Raw genomic sequence first — 19,859 nt, forward strand, 5'->3', positions numbered from 1 at the left:
CTGCTGAGATTACACAAAGGACTAGTTCGTGACATTTTGGAGGCGGAGATAGGAATAAAGAGAGACAGATAGATCAAGATTAGATTATTGTTCACAAATAGTCAAAGGCGTAGGATGCTCTACTTTGAGGGAAATGCGTAAATTAGCTCAGGACAGGAAAGGATGGAGATCCTTTTCTGTCCTGAGCTAATTTACGCATTTCCCTCAAAGTAGAGATACGCGTCCAATCAGTCTTCAGACTGAGGGAGGACTTAACAATAATTTTTAACTACCATGTTAAAATTTATTATTTTAACACAAAACAATATTATTTTAACTCCATTAGTTCAGTTAAATTAACATTGTTTAGTGAAATTAACGATATATTGAGTAGAAGCAGTATGGCGACCTATGGAATGGTTAAAAATAACTCAAATAGAGTATAATTTGACACTATGAATTTAACAGTGTACCAATATATCGTCTTCTGCCTGATTCTCCCACTCGCTTGATATGCAGATTTGATTTCTTGAGATGAACTTTTGACGGTAATTAAGAAATAAAATCGTATAAATCGGGAGGATTAAAAAAAAGATAAATGAAGTGTTCTCTTCGTGGAATGACGAATATGCCGATAATAAGATACGGATAATTGGCTGTTTAATTTGTTCGCGGTTTAATTTAATGCGCATGTCGACAGAAATAACTTCTAGAACGCGCAATCACACATGCCTAAGTCAGAATATAGAGTTATAATCATATTGCACGATAGCTGTTCTTCCCGGTATTTGCATATCTGCGTAAGTTTCGCTTGTTAGAGATGCGTTATTTAGGTAAGTAAGAGGCGTCCCTCTCGGATCCACACAAACCTGCTTTCCAATAAAGTTCTCGGAACCGAACCTTATTACGTAAGTGCACGTGTCACCTTGACTTTCCGGCGAACGACTACGACTCATCTCCCCGTTGTTCCTACCCCGGTAACGGCGAACGAAAAATGACGTCTGCGTGAAAAGAACAAGGAATCATCGTTAGCTAACCGATAACGGATGCCTCGTCAGAAAGCCAATGATAGTTCAGTGAAATGTGAAATGTCGAAACAACGCGGCAGCGGCGGCGACGACGGCGAGAGGAGAGGGAGGCCGCCTTCGACGTGTCGATAATAGCAATTAACGCGATTATATCGCTCGGTTCTTAGTCATTAATAGTTGCAGAGAGTAATTATCGGCGACGATTTATTGCGGGTAATGGCGCGTAATGAGCTCGTGGCAGCGGCGGCGGAGGCGGGACGGCTCGCACGCGGTTAAGCTTCTACGTGCGTTCCTCGTTTCTTTTCGCTTCTTTCTACGCGCCTCTACTCACGGTTTTTTCTCTGTCTCGCCTTGTGTATCCGCGAGTGGTACGATTACGTGGACGAGGACACATCTTGGCACTTTGCGATCGGCACTGCGAAGTCGGGGACTCGGCGACTAGGTGTCCTTGCGCTTTAAATAAATGCGAAAAACACCGCCTGCGCGGCGCGGCGCGGCGCGGCGCGGCACGGCGCGTCGCCGATACCGCCGCGCTCCTCTTACGCTTACTTCGAGAGAGGTGAGTTTCTTACCGCCTACGCCTGCACGACCGGCGATCAAACGTCCCTCTCGTTTCTCCCCCGCCCTGGAATCTGTCGCCCGTTCTCCGTCTCTTGTTGATGCAGTCTAGAATTGTATTACAAGTGTCTTTGTGTAACGGCTACCAGACGGCATAACGATAATAATTGAAATGTTTTATCCTAAGATTATGCCTTCACAGAAATCCGCGCAAAAACTGTATTAGAACAAACGGCCATTTATAGTGCCAATTGTTTTTTGACGAAAAAGGGTCTCTCGTAGTCTCGACGTGTAAATATTAAATTTGGTAATGGCGAAGCCGATACGTATCGTTATCACGCTAATAAATTGGCCCAATCATCGCGGCGATTGATTAACGGCGAAACGCGAGTAATCTGTGAATTTTCGATTGCCGGGTTCGACGGGGGTTTCGTTAATCGGCGCTCGCCCCGTCATGCGCGTGTTTGCTCGGTCGTTATTATCCGGCATTTTATACGACGTCAGGGTTCTTCGTCACAGGCTGAATTTTGATAATTGATACTTGCGGACGCACCTGTACGTACCGCGACGTAGGGGAGGCAGCGGTGCGGTTGCGCGATAGCGAAAAAAAGAGGATGCAAAACGACGGGGAAGAACGCGCGAGGAGAAGAAAAAAGAAGCGGAAAGACGGTTTCCCGAAGCGACGCGAGGCCCGGGGGCAAAACCGATCGCTCCTTTCCTACCGCACCCCAATTTTAATCAGGACCCGAAGTATGCAAGTAGGATGGATGCCTGCGAGCTCTCCCGGCGGTACTACCGGGCGTTACGATGCATGTAATTTATTTTTATTGCCACCAATTTTTTTTCTACCCCTCGATCAGCTCCTACTAATTCCGAGGAGGAGGGCATCGCGCGAGAGAGGCATCCGGGCGACCAGCCCGGGGTTATGTCCGCGCTTGAAATATTCTGCAACCCAGAAATTTTCATCAAACGCCCGTTTACGGCGCGTAAACGCTGCCGTTTATGGAACACACTTTGTCTCGAGAAATTAACAGATATGGATAGAATTACTAAATAGTTATCACAATAATTCACGTGTTTCGATGAAAATGCACTTGGATGGGTAAATTCGCGCGAGCGATCGTTGTTCCGCGAATCGTCGTGAGGCACGTAGAATGAGAAACCCCGACGATATCCTGGAATTGCCTTCCGGATTCTATTTGTGCAAATCTTCGCGGAAGCGGCAGCTCTTCTTTCGACGATACGGAACAGCGATCCACCCACGCGGTTTTCCACCTTCGAACCTCTCCCCGTTTTCCTCGCTGCCGTTGGAAAAGCCACCGAGTTCGAGCGCCCGAGACATTTCTTCCGGATTCCACGCGGAGGCCCATCACGCGCGCGCCGCGTTTGTCCGATTTAGAGGTGCGTGAGATTTATAGCGAGTCAGGAGCGTGTAAGAGGTGGAGTGGCAGCCGGTGATGGAGGATCCCGCAGGAGGGTTGGAAATGAAGAGCGGGGGCGGGGAGGGGGGGGAGCGGGGAGAAGTAAGAGAGATACATAGAGCGAACGGCGGGTTTTGAGTCTGAGCCGCGAGGGTTATTGCAGTAAGCCTTCTCTTGGGGGTTCAAGAATATTACTATCCGCGCGGGCGTGCGCGCGCGCGCGCATACGCGGAGTCTACCCTACGCTTTCATCTAAACCATCCTCCCCTCCTGCCGTTCACCCTCCACCCGACCGCCCTGCTCGCGCGTTTCGTTTCTTTCCCTTCGGAAGCCCGGAGCGAACATGAGACGAGGAAGCCCGGAGACGAGGGAGGAAGAACGATTCCCTCGAAACCCAAGCGATCATACGTGCCTAGGCGATCTTTTTAAACGCGCCCCACTTAAAAGAACATGGTTTACGTTTATAGCCACTCATTCGACGGGAGAATGAAGGGACGAGAAAGAGATGGAGCGAGTGAGAGAGCGAACGACACAATTCCACGCAATTTCGGACGAAGGGCGAAAACGTTTGTACCGGCGGGGGGTGCGCGAGCTGATAAGCAATAACGGCTGGGTTTGGGACGAGGTGGAGGCAAGCGTGTGGATACGTATGATTTCCACGAGAGCGTTTCATAATCGTAGGTATATATTTCCTTGGCGCGCGATCCGCGAATTTTTCCCGGTTGAACTTTTTGCGACCGCGGCTCGCCGCGAGCGAAGGCGTGCGTGAGTAAGAGATAGAGTTTAATTATACGGCGAACGCTGCTTTAATGCGATATTGAATATGTACATGCGTTATTGCGCTATAATATCGACGGAACGGGTCGCGCATATTCCCACGTTCGCTATTCAGAATTTACTGGAACCGATGCCGATTTTAGTTTTCGCCATTGAATTTGTACCGAAACGAATGCATAGTGATGGCCTGTCGAACCAATAGTTATTCTAATATACGCGAGCAAAACAAATACGGCAATCATAATGCGAGAGATTAATACTGGAATATTTTCCGATCGGGAAACTTAATAATCATTACAAACTCTGTAATTGACTTAATTGCACTGACCATTTATTTGATAAATATCGCAAAATTATTACGGCGATTACTAATCGCATTTCGCTGCTGCAAAAAGAACTTTTGTTTCCAAATGGAGAAATTAACGTAAGTTCCGTCGGAGGAGACAGGCTTCATTTTTATTTTGACGAAAACGCTCGAGGGGTAATGCGGGACAATTTCTCTGTTCGGAAGTTACGAGGCTCTTTCACCCCTCGTTTCACTTTCTTCGCGGGCGCTTTGTTCCTCGCCGCTCCTCGATCCCGTAAGACAGGACACGGTCGAGTTAGTTAAAAAAAAAATGAATTAAAAGTGTAATCCGCGCGCTGATTGCGAGAGAGGAGGACTTCCGAGATGGAGAACGGTCTCGCCTCGTGATTCTTTCTGCTCTCTTGGGGACCGACACGGCGGCGAGGAAGTTGTCTAATTAAAGACGGGAGTCGATCCATGGGCACGAATGAGGCACTTTCTGACAGAAAAAGAATTCCTCCTCTTCGCCGAAAGAAAGGAAAAGAAAAGGGAGGGACGAGGGTGGAAAAAAAAGAAACACAACGTCGCGCCTCCCCCCGTGACTCGCAGCAGTCGTTCGAATGGGGGTATTAACGTCCGTTGGAAATTCCCAGCGGCGCTTTATTGACCGGTCGATATAACCCGCTTCGTAAAAATGCTCCTGCCTCGCGCTAATTCGCAATTCCGGGTCGGCCCGGAAAGCGATACGCTTCGTTAAAGTGGAGCGAGAGCGACGACGAGAGAGCGGCGCGCGAGAGAGTCTTTTCCGATCTCTCAGGAGTACGGAACATCGCCCAGCCGAGAGAGATTATTGCTAGGATCAACGGCGCGGCTCAATTTACCGCAATTTACCACGGACTTTCCCCGATTCCGAATGCCTCCCAAGGAACCTTACGTCTTCGGACCAAATCCCTCCCCGCACGCACGAACGGCAAGAAGGGGGCGAGGCGCGCGAGGGTCGCTCTCGCCCCTTCGGTACCGTTTCTCGCTGCGCCTCTTTACGAACGCTTTACGTCCGTAAACCGCGCGCGCGGCTGATCTCCGGGCCTCGGAGCTTAGCCCAGTTTTATTTAACGCGTGTTTAAAACTAATAAAAGCCGGCAGAACTTCTCTCGTCCCGGCAGATCCGCAATCAGAGCTGCGAGTCTCAACGGCGGACAACCGCATTATCCACCCCCCAGCGTTTGTGCCCGCTCTCCCCCGTCTTCTTCTCCTTCGCCTCTATCGGAGGGTTGTTGCTCCAAGTCGTAGAAGAATAGACGAAGAGAAGGCTAATGACTGAGTAGTCTTCAAGTTTCGGCGCGACATTAACTGCTCGAGCGGTCTGAACAATTATCGTTTAAGCTTTTACCGTTTTACGAGTCGCTTCTTTTGCCTAAATATAAATTCAGGTTACTCGGTCGAGGCAAGGAGAAAATATGATGAAATAACTATTATTAATAAATACATAATAAAAACCACTATTATCCTAACGGTTTATTGTCGCGCTTCGATCTTTCGATCTTTCATTCTCTTTCGATCTTTGAAATAAAATACATCGGCATACCATCCTGTACCTACATGCAGTTTTTTGCCCGCAAAAACAGAAGCGACAGAAAAATAACGTAGGAAAACAGCGGGATCGCTTAATCCGACGCGACGCGATCCATGCAGATTGATAAAACAGTCATGACTGAATTTCGCTTCCGATGTTGGTAGCCAAAATTTTGCCAGCCGGTCGCGCGAGCGCAAATATAGAGTACCCCCCCCCCCTCGTTCAAGTTACGACAAAAACAGCCAACAATTCCGGCGACTTTCGGCTCGCAGTTTGTTTTCCGTTTATAACCGTTTGCCGCCGTTCGCGTTCCGGTATTGGGAAAATTCGCCGCTGCTTCCTGCGAATTATCCGACGTTGCAGGTACATGGAAAAGTTTACCCGTCCGCGCGGATTGTAAACGAAACGGCGCGTACACCACCATTGTCTACGAGCCGGTCGTTTGGCTGGATGACCTACGTGTTGGTTATTTTGACTAGCGGTCGTATTTACACGAGACCAGCGGGTGGTCCGTGGTCCGGGACCAACCGTTTACATCGCCCGTCCGTTACAATGAACCCCGCGCGCCCGCGCATGTTCGTCGAGATCTGCTTCCGTCGTTGGTGCCGTTGCTGATGAGGCTGCTGACAACATGCTGCTACGAAACTATTATCGTTATTAACGTGGTCACTTTTATCCACGTAGTTAAATTTCTTCCACCTGTTTTTTAAATAAAAACAGTGCCGATGAGGCACCAACATGATCGATCGAAACCGATTCTTTCAAGAATATCGCAATTAATAAGTATTGTAATTAAAATTCGCTATCGTCATCATACCACCTTCATTGGTGATTGAAATGGTTCGTTATTCGCAAATCGAAGCAAAAGTCTGTTTATTAATATTACGTCGTTAATTGCTATAGAATTCATAATTTTATAAAATTATATATCACAAATATAGTTCTCGTCATTTGATATATTCTGTGTACACATATTCTTCACGTGTATTTCTTAAAATTGTAAGCCTGCTAATTTCAATCGATTTAATTATGTTCTAATTCAATCAATTTTAGCAACGTAAAAGTATATTGAGATGTCGTATTTTAAAAATTGTACGCTAGCTAAGCAATTAAAAAAGTGTCGCAGTCAAGAAGGAACAAAAAGAAGATTGTTGCTGATGTGACATGTACAAAGTCCTGCACCTTGAATTTGCAGGAACCTATCAATACAAAACAGTTTAACAATATGATAAAAATCTACTCTCCTTCTAGTATTTGTTTTTCCTTACGCATTTTCTCCGAAAATGTGTTAGGGTTACGGTGATTGTGTACTAATAACCTACATGTTGAGAAAATAAGATCTGCAAATTATCACAATATAAAAGGGATATCCAGAGGGGCATCAAACTGAAACCGTTTTTGAAGCCAAAGAAAACATCTAAGAAAAGCCAACGTGTCAATCACATATAACGACCAAATATTGAAGTGCTTGTGTTTACGATCGTCCGTGGATTCTGGAATTTATTACTATTTTCCTTACTGTTTCTTTCATGCCTCTAAATAATAACCTATTCTTCTCACAAGCTGTCTCTGATTAAGTATGCGATCGATATTGCATAAACGATTATTTTTAATCAGTATGCTTCAAATAATTATCTTTGCATGAGTCTAATTTCGAAAATTTTTTACGAAAAATAATATTAACCCGTATTAATTCATGTCCATGTCACATTAAAATTTATAACGTTTTAAAATTTACAAGTATCAAAGATAAGCTTATTAATCATTAGGTTGATTAATTTTAAATAAATTCATGATATTGCTTTAATTACATTTTTGCGCAATATAATTATCGATGTAGTCGCGTAACTTTTTTCACGAGATACCAGACGCGATTTCGTACTACAAATTTTTCGTTTTATAACGGGAATTGAAAGATATTTCATGTTAATTCAACGCGGCTAATTTTCTCGTTGGCATACCATTCAAAATCTAAATCGGGCCTATCGAACGCCTCAAAATCATTAAACGACCACAAAGAACTACTTTACGAGTTGAGTATATATTCACAGGTTTAAAATATTACGTTGTAACACGAACGAAGATTTCGGATTGCATTTAACTGAACACGAGCTTTATTTAATATTTATTTTTTGCGAAAGCAATCACCTATCGGCAAAACGGCAAAATAAAATGTATTTTATTCGCGATTTATTTGGAATTTTAAGGCCCAGTTTCACAAGTGTCGGTTAACTTTTAATCTTAGATTAACTCACTCTTCGTCTCTTTCTAAGGGGCACATTAGAAAGAGACGAAGAGTGAGTTAAACTAAGATTAAAAGTTAACCGACACTTGTGAAACTGGGCCTAAGTATCATTTTACAGTTAAATAAATAATTGAGAAAAAATTTATGAGCACTGTTACTTCTTTTACTTTTTTATAAAAAAGTTAGACTGTTTTTATTACAATATTACGGCAAGGATTACATTGTGGAATAAGTTGTTGTTAAGTCGTCGCCAGCTACGAATTAAACAGCATACTCGTAGCTATAATTAACATTTTCTCTAATTACAACGAATAACTCGCCGCGCTGGCTAATCTCTTTCGTTACTTCCTCGACGGCGACACGAAGAGCGGGCCCGAAGAGAGAAAGAGAGAGAGAAATGCGAGAAGGAATAAGAACCTCTCTCTCCGGGAAAAAAGGAGGAAATAAATCCTGTTCGCACGGGGAAGAGGGGAGGAACGCGGGGAAGGAATCGACCGAGACTAGTACCAGGAGGTGTTCTCCCTTAAAAGCAATCGGCTGTACCACTATTTTGAACATTTCGTCGCGGTTAGGTCCCTGAGATATAACCGCCTCGCGATGAAATTATAGCCGCTCCGCGCTAACCGGGCCTTTAACTTATGCGACGCATCGGCCGTTAAATTATGTAACGCCCCGCGTAAATATCGCACCGCACCGCTCGTACAGTATGTTCCGCCGCACCGATGCTAAACCGCGCTTCAATGTTTATCCTTCTTGGTTTCTCGTTGAAACTTGCGCGGTCGTACCTCTCTCGCTCCTTCGAGCGGAGCAATTTGCTCGCGAACCTCGTTGTCCAAACAACACGGACCGTAAGAGAAGAAAACGTAACGTTTATACGATGATTTAATAGCGCTTGTATAAAGGCAATATCGTCAACGTAACTCGTGTCTGAGCTTTATATCTTTGTAATGGATTAATAGCCTAATTTTTTCCACGTAAGAAACTAAGATATAATATACATATAAAATAACATAGATAACGAATATATGTTTTATATGTTATATTTATTCCGCAACTAAAATCTCTGCATATTTCATGTACGATAAAGCTTATAAAGTAGTTGAGTTTCATGAAAATGCTAGCTTCTAAAAAAATAAAAAACTTCATAGCTGGAGGGGTATATCCCTGCCGACACTTGGTATGTATACGAGAGGGGGCACGACTCAACCTTCCATCTTCGAGCCGAACGATCCGTTTTCCAGATAGCGGGGAACCATTTTTTCGAGTACAATTGCTTTTTAAAGAGATAACCGTGGAGAGCGCGCAAACGGGGACACGGCACGGCGGCACCTCTGTACCCCCCCTGCCCGCGTCGCCCCCTCCGGCCTGGTTCTTGTTACGCGGCGGTGTAAGAGCGAGAGAAGAAAAATGAAAAGAGTCTCGGAGAGTGAATGAAAGAAAGGATTGAGTAGTCCCCGGGCTCGCGCAGCCTGGATGTAACCAACAAAGGGTGTGTCGAGAAGGGCAACGATGGCCCCCACAATGCCGTTCTGATAAACGAGGCGACATTGTCCGTCCGCGTCCGTACATCTCTTTTTCTTTTTTCTTTCTCTTTTTCTCTTTCTCTCCTCCTTCTAGTCTTCCTCTTGCCATTCTTCACGCGCGAGAGGACGAGAGGTCCCGTCAGTCACGCTACGACGGTTCCTCCGCTTTTTCACAAAGCGAAAATTGGATCTGTAAGTAGGCCGAGGAATCGGAGAGCCGCTGCCTGGTGAATGGAGGGTATTATCTTGCGCAACGGAGGCACTTGCTTTCCATTTTCCATGTAACAATAATCAACACAAAAAATTAGGGAAGTACTTGGAAAAAGATTTAATATATTTCTACTTATACTTATCTGACGCTACATAAACGACATCTAATTTTCTTGCCAATCGAATGTTCGGTTGAACCGATCGGACAATCAGACTGCAGAGATGTTCCTCGAGATATTAATTTATCGGATATGTATTCGGTCGACTCGTCCGATCAAAGCAACCGCGTTTCCACTTCTGCGAACGAACAGAAGTTCGCCTCTTTAGCAGATCCGATCAGTTTTCGATCGAGAGGCATGCCCGTTAATAATTGAGCCGCTTCATTTCGGTGGCGGTGTCAAGACACGAGAGAGAGAGAGAATCGTTTCGCTGCGTTTCGCAGCGTCGAAATTGTGAGGCGGCCGGTCGGATGGTTGCGAATTTAAGGCGAGAAAGCGGGGCTGCACGACAGCGAATGCCCGGGACACGCCATGAGAGAGACGACTCAAAGTTGCAATTTATGTTTAACTTCCCTGGCAGTTCGTTAACGAGGTCCTGCTACGGTCTTTATAAACGCGACGTGTATCTAAGATCGGCCGACTTGAGTGGACACGTTCCCGCAGCTTTCCTCTCATTTTTTTGCCTTCATATTTTCACTCGTTTAATATTCCCGCCGGCACATAAATAAATCCCTAATTGGACCGAGGTCCTATTTGTTTCTCTTCTACATCGCACGGCCACATCGGTCCCCTTCCTCCTTCACCGTTCACGGTTCGTCGAAGATAAGAACCTAATTTTGGGAATTAGCGCGAGTTTCCTAATTCGCCTGCTTCGTTACGGATTCTTTGGTTCTCGACGGTGTTGGAATTCTCGGTCAAAACCGTGAAATATTCAATTAACAGAAGTTAAAATTGTAACAAATGTTATAAAGGATAAAAAAGAATAAACAGAAAATTATCAAAAATTATAAACGCGAGAAATCCCTGAAATGCATAAATAAAATAAAAAATTGTAATTGTGAAAATTTCGGCATTATCAAAAAGTGCAATTAGCATAAATGTTATGCAGGAGGAAAAAGAAATCTGATCAAACTTTTGACAGATAACTTTTGTTGTAGATTTTGGCAGAACATAAATATAATGGACACGCCTTAGAGAATCTAAAAATTGTGGAATTCCGCATCGCGAACGTGAAATATTACGACGCGGTCGATTAAAAATTGTCGGTCGCGGCTGAGACGCGACAATTTTTTCTTTCTCCGATAAATTAGCCACCGCCACAGATAATCAACGGCCGTAAAATTCGGGCGTTCATAAATTAAAACAAACAATTTTCGACCCGATTTTTCTTTGAGCGAGCGAAAGTCTCGCATTTCGTCGGAGAACCTATTTTAGAACGTCGGTGTGATTAATGACGGTGTATTTTAGCCGTTTCGAGACGAAAGTCGAAAATTATTAATTTCCTGAGGTACGATGACCTGGCGTGGCCCGGCCGTGCCCGATGATGTTTATATCTCGATATCGTGCGGGTCAATGTTTTATTCATGTGCGAATTCACCCGTCATTCTTTCGCGTGACACGAATATGGAAGTTTCGTCGTAAAATTGTCGGCGACTTTCGGCGAAGTCGTCTACGATATGCGTCTAGGATTAACGGTATTAGCGGTTGCCTCCCATTAAGTCAGATCGTTATCTGTCCGACGGCACAACGTAAGTAATAAAATATAACGACATTCGCACAAACTACGATAATCAATGTTTACGTAATTATCAACGCGTCAATATTTCATCGGCTATTACACGCATTTTCAACGCCGTAAAAAATAACTTTATCAAAATACACTCTTCCCTCCCCATCGGGATACGCGTCACTTGGCGTCGTTTATAGCCGACGATTTTCGAGAAGACATCGTCGGAGCTGGCTCCGAATCATCCGAAGCCATTTACTCGTAATCTTCTACGGTTTGCAAGCCAAGCGGTGGATAGAGTGTTACCGCTTGTTTTTGCCACCGAGCATTGTCGTCGGAATTCTCGTAAAATAATTAAGAGAGCCTGGTAGAGCTACCGTGACGATGGCATTTTAAAGGGTCATAAAAAGGACGTTAAAATCCACGCGGTCTCGCTCGTTTCCACGGAGACGTCCGCCATCTGGAGGATCGCGTGAATTCGTAGTGACAAGTATCCTTCCGGATTTTCTCGGCTTTCTAGAACACACGAACCGGCGGCAGTTGTTAGCCGGGAAGGTCGAGAAACGAGCAATTAACAGCAATATGTCAAATGGCAAATGAAACGTTTGTTTATCGTTGTTTGATTCAAAGAAATCAAATTCACTACGCAATCGTGATCAATTCATCTCACGAGATGTCTCGCTGTACGCGAGAATTTTTAATTACGGCAATGATAAAGGGGAAGGGGTAAAAAGCGGGGGCGAATTGTAATCGAGGTAGTAGTTTCTTCTTCTTCTTCGAAAAAAAAAGAGATCACAAAGATCAACCGAAGCGTCGCGCTCGATGAAGACGGTGGGAAGGAGAGCGGGGAAACAGAAAGAGAGACGTAGACCGAGAGCACGGCAATTAATTATGTATACGCGATTAAAAGGAAGGCTCGCGCGCTTTCGTGTCCATAAAGAAGTCGAACGGACGGAGAAAAGGAAGAAAGGCAGAGGTAGGTGTTGCGTTTATGCATCGCGCATTCCTCGACGCACTAATTATATCGAGAATCATATTGCGTTACCACGTACATAAATATAAGCGGGATCGAAGTAAGATCGCAAAAGCATCTCGCAAACACCATTAACATACGGAATCTCCATCGGGTCCTCTTTACCTACCGACTAGTCTTACGTAAGAATATATGCTCCACTATGTCGATTAATTGACAGTTGAGTGAAATAATTGTGCCCCGTTGATACGAATAAAATCATGACAATGACGCGGCATAAGAAATGCGCATTCGCGCATTCGTACGATCGCGTGTGCGGCCGGTGCAAAGAGAAATTGATACGTCACTTAAAAGTACAGAATAGTGAATATTTTACAGCATAATATGTGTATAATATTATTTCCAGATTCGCGCGTAAATGGTGCAAGTTCGTTTCGAGCCGTTCATTCGGTTTATATAATATGATACAGATATTACTGCTATGTTATCAAGCCGGTTTACATAATTTGATCGCATACTATCAAGAACAGGGGGTGAGGGGAGGGATGGTAAACGCGTCGCGTATTTTAATGAGACCCACGGAAGACCGGGCGTGCGTGGCTTAACGATTGCATAACGACGAATAAAATTCAAATTCTATCGGCCGGCGTTATATAAGGTGGTTTTAGAATGTCCCAGAAATCAGAGATCGTTGCCTTGTATTAGGATACTCGCGCGTCGTCGCGACACGACGACGAAGGCAGGTTGTAAAGTGGGCTGGGCCCGCTACAGTCTAGACGGCGGAACGAGTTTGGTGACATCGACGGGGTCTTGTCACAGAGGTCCACCTTGCCGCTTTCTGAGTTCGGCGGCCCCCCGAAGTATCGGCTTTTCGTGAGAAGCACACAGCCTAGAGAAAGTGCGCGTCATTACACGCGCGCCTCGATATCTCTAAGCGCCTATTTCTTCTTTTTTTCTCGTCGACCGAGAAAAAAAAAACGAGGCCTTCGCCTCGAATGGCGCTACCTTGTTCGCGATGTGTACCTGCTGCTTTCCGAATGACCGAATGTCTCTTGCCCTATCTCGGGACGTTGCGCGATGTAGATGACAACTTTCGAAAGGAGAACGCCTCGTAACTTTGACGTTAACGAAGTAAAAGACGGCCCGGTGCGGAACCTTGCCAGATATACGTCGTATTTTATCGTCGATCGATAGCCGGTTACTGATTAAATTTTTAAGTAGAACGACAAGTCATATATATTATATACTAGTAATATACATATACTATCAATATATATCTGGCCATTAATTTCTGAACGTTCAAAAAGATAAAATTTTTGAATGAAAAGGAAATGACATACATCTACATTATAATCAATACGTAAAAATTTTTATATTATAAATCGATAACAGTATTTGCATAAAAAAAATTATTCTCTATGCATAAATAATCAATACATGAGATTTGTATGAATCACTTCTATTATCTGAAACTTTCTTAATAAATGTTTACAAATTAATAATCAGTTTTATCATCTCGACATATTATGCGTTATATAAATTATATAAAAATTGTCCAATCGAGTGAGTATGATTGGCATCGAGTTCTCTAAAAGTATCATCGCACTATCGCATTGTTCCGCTTCCATAACGAGATCGAGCAACTTGCATTGTACTCGTTCGCGCGCGATGATCTTCTTGGTCATCTTCTGCGTTTTCGGGCTGCGTAAAGGGTATATCTCGAGGCATTATATCTCGCAGAAATAAGTGTTTACGAGGCGAGGACGGTGGTATATCCTATGAATTTGATCTTCGATCGCTCACGATTCGCTCTTACGTACATACGTACGGAACGTAACTCCGGGCACGTATCTTTCCGAGGACTTCGTCCGCGAACTCCCTTAAGGTCTCGTCCTTATCTCGCATCGGGCATTGTCGCTTGCGCCGGCTGACAGCGCCGTAGAGCTACCGAAGAAGGTAAGATACGAAGACGCGAAACGAAGAACCGCGCATCGTGTGCGTGTGTGTGCGAGGGAAGATCCGCCCGGAGATCGAGAGATCCGAAGGAGACGACGACGACGACGACGACGACGACGATGAGAGGACATAGTTGAGCGAAGGACGAGATCGGATGTCTCTCGAGCACGAAGCAGTGGATGTGTGCCGAGATCGGTCCACGATCGCACTCGCGATCGAGAGCCAAGACCGACGCGCCCGTCACTTGTCCCCTCGCAGACAAGTTGCATCCGGCAGATTCTACAATTACTCGAGCGCCTTTTGCGAACTTACTCCGCACGCTTTTAACCTCGAGAACGCGAACTCGACTCCGTATTTTTGCATATCGATGTTGTAATAAGATAAGAATCGATTTTTAATTTATTCTGACGCACGCATTTCAGGTATCAGGTAGGTTTTAAAAAAAGGGATGGAAAAAAGACGATGATCAGAGACATAGGAATAAGTTACGTCTCTTCGCGTAATTTATTTTTTTATTTATTATTTGGCCGTGAGAGACGGAGATATTAAAGGCTCCGTTTCTTTAGTGCATTAAAGGACGGAGTTTTTTTCAGCATACGTCAAGACAACCGGTTCGGCTGTTTCTAGTGTTAAAATACGGCTGACGTTATACGGCCCGTGCCGGCTGCTCGTTTCTACGGGCGTTTATGACAAAGTCGCGACGACGGGGCAGCTGGGCGATAAATAATTTATTCCCGATTTCGGTGAACATGCTCCCAGCTGTAAATAATGTCACCGGCAACCTCTCGAAGGCCTCGCGATACACGCCTCGCGGGAATAGAGACTCTCGGTTAGCCTTCGCACGAGCGAGCGCGCTGAAAAGAGATTGCAGTCCGCCGTGGGATCCGCACGACGGACCAGGGAGGACATCCAATCCATGATTTCCGGTTTTGCCCATCGTCACATAAATTGTCGCGCCGAATGGCCATCGGTTTGCACGCGGACGGACGAAACCGCACTGCCGTTCGCGGTATTGGCCACGTGTACCGCAGCCCCAAAGAGATCGGCACGTTCGGGACGGCCGAAAGGTACTGTCCGATGCCGAGTAACATACTAACTGTGAGTATCCCACAGCGTGAACCTGTCAAAGGTGTCACGATGTTAGAACACGCCGGGATACTAAGAAGGCAAAAGTGCACAGTGCACACTCTGGAAATACACGATTGTCCATATTTGGATAATCAATGACACGTCGGAATCAATACCTTATAATCTTTAAAAACCTCGAATCTGTTTTTCAAAGCGAAATGATTCACTCTGAAATTATAAAATAAACTTATATAGCTTATTTAGATTTCATTATGAGGATATCATAGATAAAAATCTTAGAAACTCATTTTAAATCGCAATATTATTCGAAGCGTTAGGCCGACGAAGATTTATAGCGAATAGAAATCTCACGGCTACCGGTAGAGCTCATCCAATCCTGAAGATCGATCAGCGAACGGGGAAATGGATTTGTTGGAAACTGCGGAAGTGCCGCGAGGAGAGACGGTTGAATTTCTCAAAGTCGCGTCGTCAGGTACCGAGCGCGTCGCAAACTCATTTTGACAATGTGCGTACGTACACGCATCACATATATACGTATGTACGCTATATACATATGTACATATAGCGGCAGCATCTCTCAGCTTCGTTAAAACGAGCGTCCCGACCAATGCCTTCGTCGTTTCCTCGGACGACGCGCGCGTCTGAGGTTCGATCGTATCGTTGCCGGGGGAAGGTACCTCCCCGCGACGTCGTGAAAGCTGGTTCGTTTTGGTTTCCCGGGATCATATATTGCGAATTTAGTGGGAAGCCGGGACCGTCGGAACGATCGGTTCGATCGTAGCTGGATCTTCGCCCGATGCTCCGCCGTCGTTCCATCCCCCGCTCGTCCCGGCCCGTCTCCCGTCTCCCGTCCCCCGATCCATTCCCTCGCGCTGCCCTTTTTCCTTTTTTCTTTATATCGACGTACGTATTCCGTGCCGCTTGTTTTTATCGGCACGAATGGGACTTTATGACATCCCGTCACCCTGCCGTGCCGCGAGCTCTCCTCTCTCGCCTCCTCGACCCCGCGATTCCTATCCGGATCGGATTTTATATCGGGAAGAACGCGGGACACAACCACCCCGAGTCCCGCGAGGACTTTTTCGACCGCGAAACTACTCGCCCGGCTCCCTAACTTCTGCTGAGATTCGCGCGGATACAAATTCTCTCTCGGAAACGCGTGTTCCGCTCGTGTTGAATCTGTTCGCCTGACCTCCCCCTCGTATCCTCGACGGAGAAGTCGCGGAATAACAACGGGTTAGTGCCCGATCGCATTATTCGCTCGAAGTAATTCGTAACGCATTGATTTTTATTTCTTTTTTTGTCGACTTACAATGTTTACGTATATCCGTGTAGAGTTGTGTAGAGAAAAGAGATCTAAAGAGTATTTTTTAATTTTATAAAATCATATGAAAAATTCTTCTAAATTTACCTCTTTGTATAATTGACTCGTTAGACTGCGCTTTTCTTCCAGGTTAAAGTTTACTCTCCATTCGAGCGCGATTGTATCGCGAGTTGTCGGGCGCGCAAAAATTCGACGCACGTCGTTTCGATCGAAGGTAATCGGATCAATCGCGACGGTAGTCCGATTTTTCTGTCGGGTGGCATACTGGAGACGTAATACGCGAGGTATGTCGTTCATTAGAGCTCGTGACTTTGACTAATAGTGTTTATATTCGTCACGTATCGACGCGCGAACGGCTCCGATGATCGCAAAATAGCGGGCGGTAACTCCCGACGTGTGACAATCATTAAAATTTATACCTATGCTTTTGAAATGGCACATCCGAGTTTCCATTATACAAACGTACTTCTTAATTGGCTGACGGACATTTCACGATAGTCTGCAGTGCAGACTGGTCACAATTGTTGAAACTACGAAAGAAAACTATGATTTTTAACATTGTTTACAAGAAATTTAATCCTTTCGCTACAAAATGGTATAGAAGTATACCTCAAAACAGGATTAATAGATTTTATTTGGAACGTATAGTTGTTACAACACATACCTATATTGCATATACATATATTACTTGATGTTTGATTAAAGCTTATCTATCAAAATATTGATTGTTTGGTTTAATATATTTTTTGTTTATCTTTGATTTGTTCTAGAATAATAGCATTGTCGCTATTTTGATACGGCTGATGAATATCGGTAATGTTTATTTTGAAAATACGTGCTCTAGTCTGGATAACTATATAATCGATAAGTAACGCGACGTGTAGTTATCGTCGCGTAAAATGGAGTTGCATATCGTAACCGTGTAATTGTATCGTCTCGCCATCGAAAATAAGTAGGTAAACGGTTCGAATTATAAAATCGCCGATAAAAATAACAGGTTGCAATTACGGATACTTAATTGCCGCGCGTCAAAGCAGCGACGGCGTTAATTCCTAATATCGATCTGTTCACGAAAAATGTCAAATCATTTATCATCCATAATCCATTCGGATCGCCGGCTTTTTGCCGACGTGTTGGAAGAACTTAATATTCCATCTGTAAACTGTCATGTGGCCTTAATCGCTGAAAGCTTAACTAGATTTAGCGCTCTTGACATTTACCAGTTTATTGTGGAATGTATGCGCGTTCTTGTTTCTCCTAGTAACGGCGCGACTATATAATATTATGCGATGCCATTTATTCCTAACGGCGCGCCACGATACAATTACAATGAAAAAAAGTGCAGATACGATCGATCAATCGATTATCTTTCATAACGTAAATTCAGCGTGTAATTAACTTACATCGCTCAGGAGATGGAAATACGGCAGAAAAATGTGAAAAATGACGAGTGTGCGTTGTATTTTCTTTTAAGAAATCGTATCGCGCAATACGATTATTTCTCGGTTCTGATTTCAGAGATTTTACGTATTAAACCCCCGAGATGGAATGCAACAAATAAAGGAGGATCCTTTAAATAATTCTAAGTCAATTCTCTCGTGGCAAAAATTCGATTGGCCGTCATGTTTTTTTTCGCGACTACTTTTCCAGTTGCCGTTTTCCAGTCCCGTCACGCAAGAACGTGCGCTCGGGATTTTTTTTCTTTCCTTTTTTTTTTACGCGGGTGTTTGCGCGCGAGCACGCGCCTGACTGGTAACGGAGAACGCCTGGGAATTTTCCGCAAGTCCGACCGCACCTATACGAGAGAGAACGAGAAATCGGATTACTTTTTTCCGGTATATCACGACGCGGAAAACGCGTCAACGTCGCCGCCGCGCGCCGCTGCCGTCGCGTTCGGCCATCATCGGCCTTCTCTACGCGTCGCCGATTTCGCGCGTACGTGATAATAAAATGCCCGCGGGCTGATCTATCGAGATCCAACGTTACGATCTATGAACCGCCGCGAGCTGAGGCAAGGTGGAATTATCGCGACGTCCCTTGATGGATGCGATTTGTCGTTGGACGTTGTTAAAGAAACCGATGCTCGACAACGAGCAGCGATCGACGCGAATGCGTAACACGTTCGTTCAAATTGAATCTTACCGTATTTCTTTACATTATTCCATCTTTCCTAATTGATATCACAATTATATGACTATATTGATCTCAATCTAAATAAAAAATATCAACCGTTGATCGAGAGCCTTTTAGGTGACATCATTACTATTTGACGCGCAGTCAAGTTATTTTTATCCAACTTGAATGAACTTCACCTGGAAAAAGTAGGTGATACTGATATTTTTCGAGTGGTTATTCGACGAACTTTCAACGAGTCGCGCGCGTGGCCGTTCGTGTCCTTCGCTAGTTATAATACCGGTCGCCTCGGTTGCGTAAGCGATCGATCGACTAGCGAGCGAGTACAGTAGGCAGTATTGCCGATACACACTCAGTTGTACTCGCAGCTTATATTGGAATCGAAATAATTATAAACGATTCAGGTTACGCCGCGGGCGGGTTTTCTGCTCCGCGCGGAAAAATTCCGAAGCAACGACTCCTCGTTGCACGAGGGTAGGCAGACCGTGGTCGGGAATCACGTCGGCGGGACGAAATGGCACTCGGTTGGATCTGCTCCCGCGGATAATCGATAACAGTGATTAACGGGGCAACGACGGGAACGGCGAGCCAACTGGAATACTAAAAGTACACTCGCGGAGGAAGCTGATTGGATCGAAGAGAACAAGGTAAGGGACGCCCTAAGCGTGAACGATGTGAGTTATAAGTATGATGGAACAAAACGTACACCTTTCTCTCTCTCTCTCTTTCTTTTTTCCTCTTATTTGTTAGAAATTACTAATTGCCAATACTGATTGTATTGGCAGATTCTTAAATAATGTTAATTATTTTTTGTACTTAGTAGATATGATCTTCTAAATCATATAAATTATAAGAAGAACTGTTTATTAACAATTATTATGTACAACAATTATTATAAAAATACTTAACAATAATCTATTACAAAGAGATTGTAAAAAGATATTAAATAAATAACATTAATACATTTTCAATCGTTATCGTATATTAGAGCCATGCGTTTCTGAACCAAAAGGCAAAGAATTTTATATGAAGCTTGCGTGATCCGTGGACGTAAAAATC

The 19,859-nt window shown here is 44.5% G+C and overlaps 1 long non-coding RNA gene across 2 annotated transcripts in view; it reads right to left on the bottom strand.

The window, feature by feature from the left end:
- LOC139777261 (uncharacterized) overlaps nucleotides 1-1,633 on the bottom strand; it is a 29,862-nt gene extending 28,229 nt beyond the window's left edge. Inside the window, exons 1-2 of one of the 2 annotated variants that reach the window (XR_011719298.1) lie at nucleotides 1,339-1,633; nucleotides 849-980 (exon numbers count right to left, since the gene is read on the bottom strand). This is a non-coding gene — a long non-coding RNA (uncharacterized lncRNA). The remainder of the gene's footprint in view (nucleotides 1-848; nucleotides 981-1,338) is intronic. The other variant, XR_011719297.1, reaches the window with a different exon arrangement.
- Nucleotides 1,634-19,859: the final 18,226 nt, after the last annotated feature.

This window comes from Temnothorax nylanderi, unplaced genomic scaffold (assembly GCF_030848795.1).
Source record: "Temnothorax nylanderi isolate EJ_2023f unplaced genomic scaffold, tnyl_v1.0 TNYL_tig0142_pilon, whole genome shotgun sequence".
In the NCBI taxonomy this organism is placed as follows: domain Eukaryota; kingdom Metazoa; phylum Arthropoda; class Insecta; order Hymenoptera; family Formicidae; genus Temnothorax; species Temnothorax nylanderi.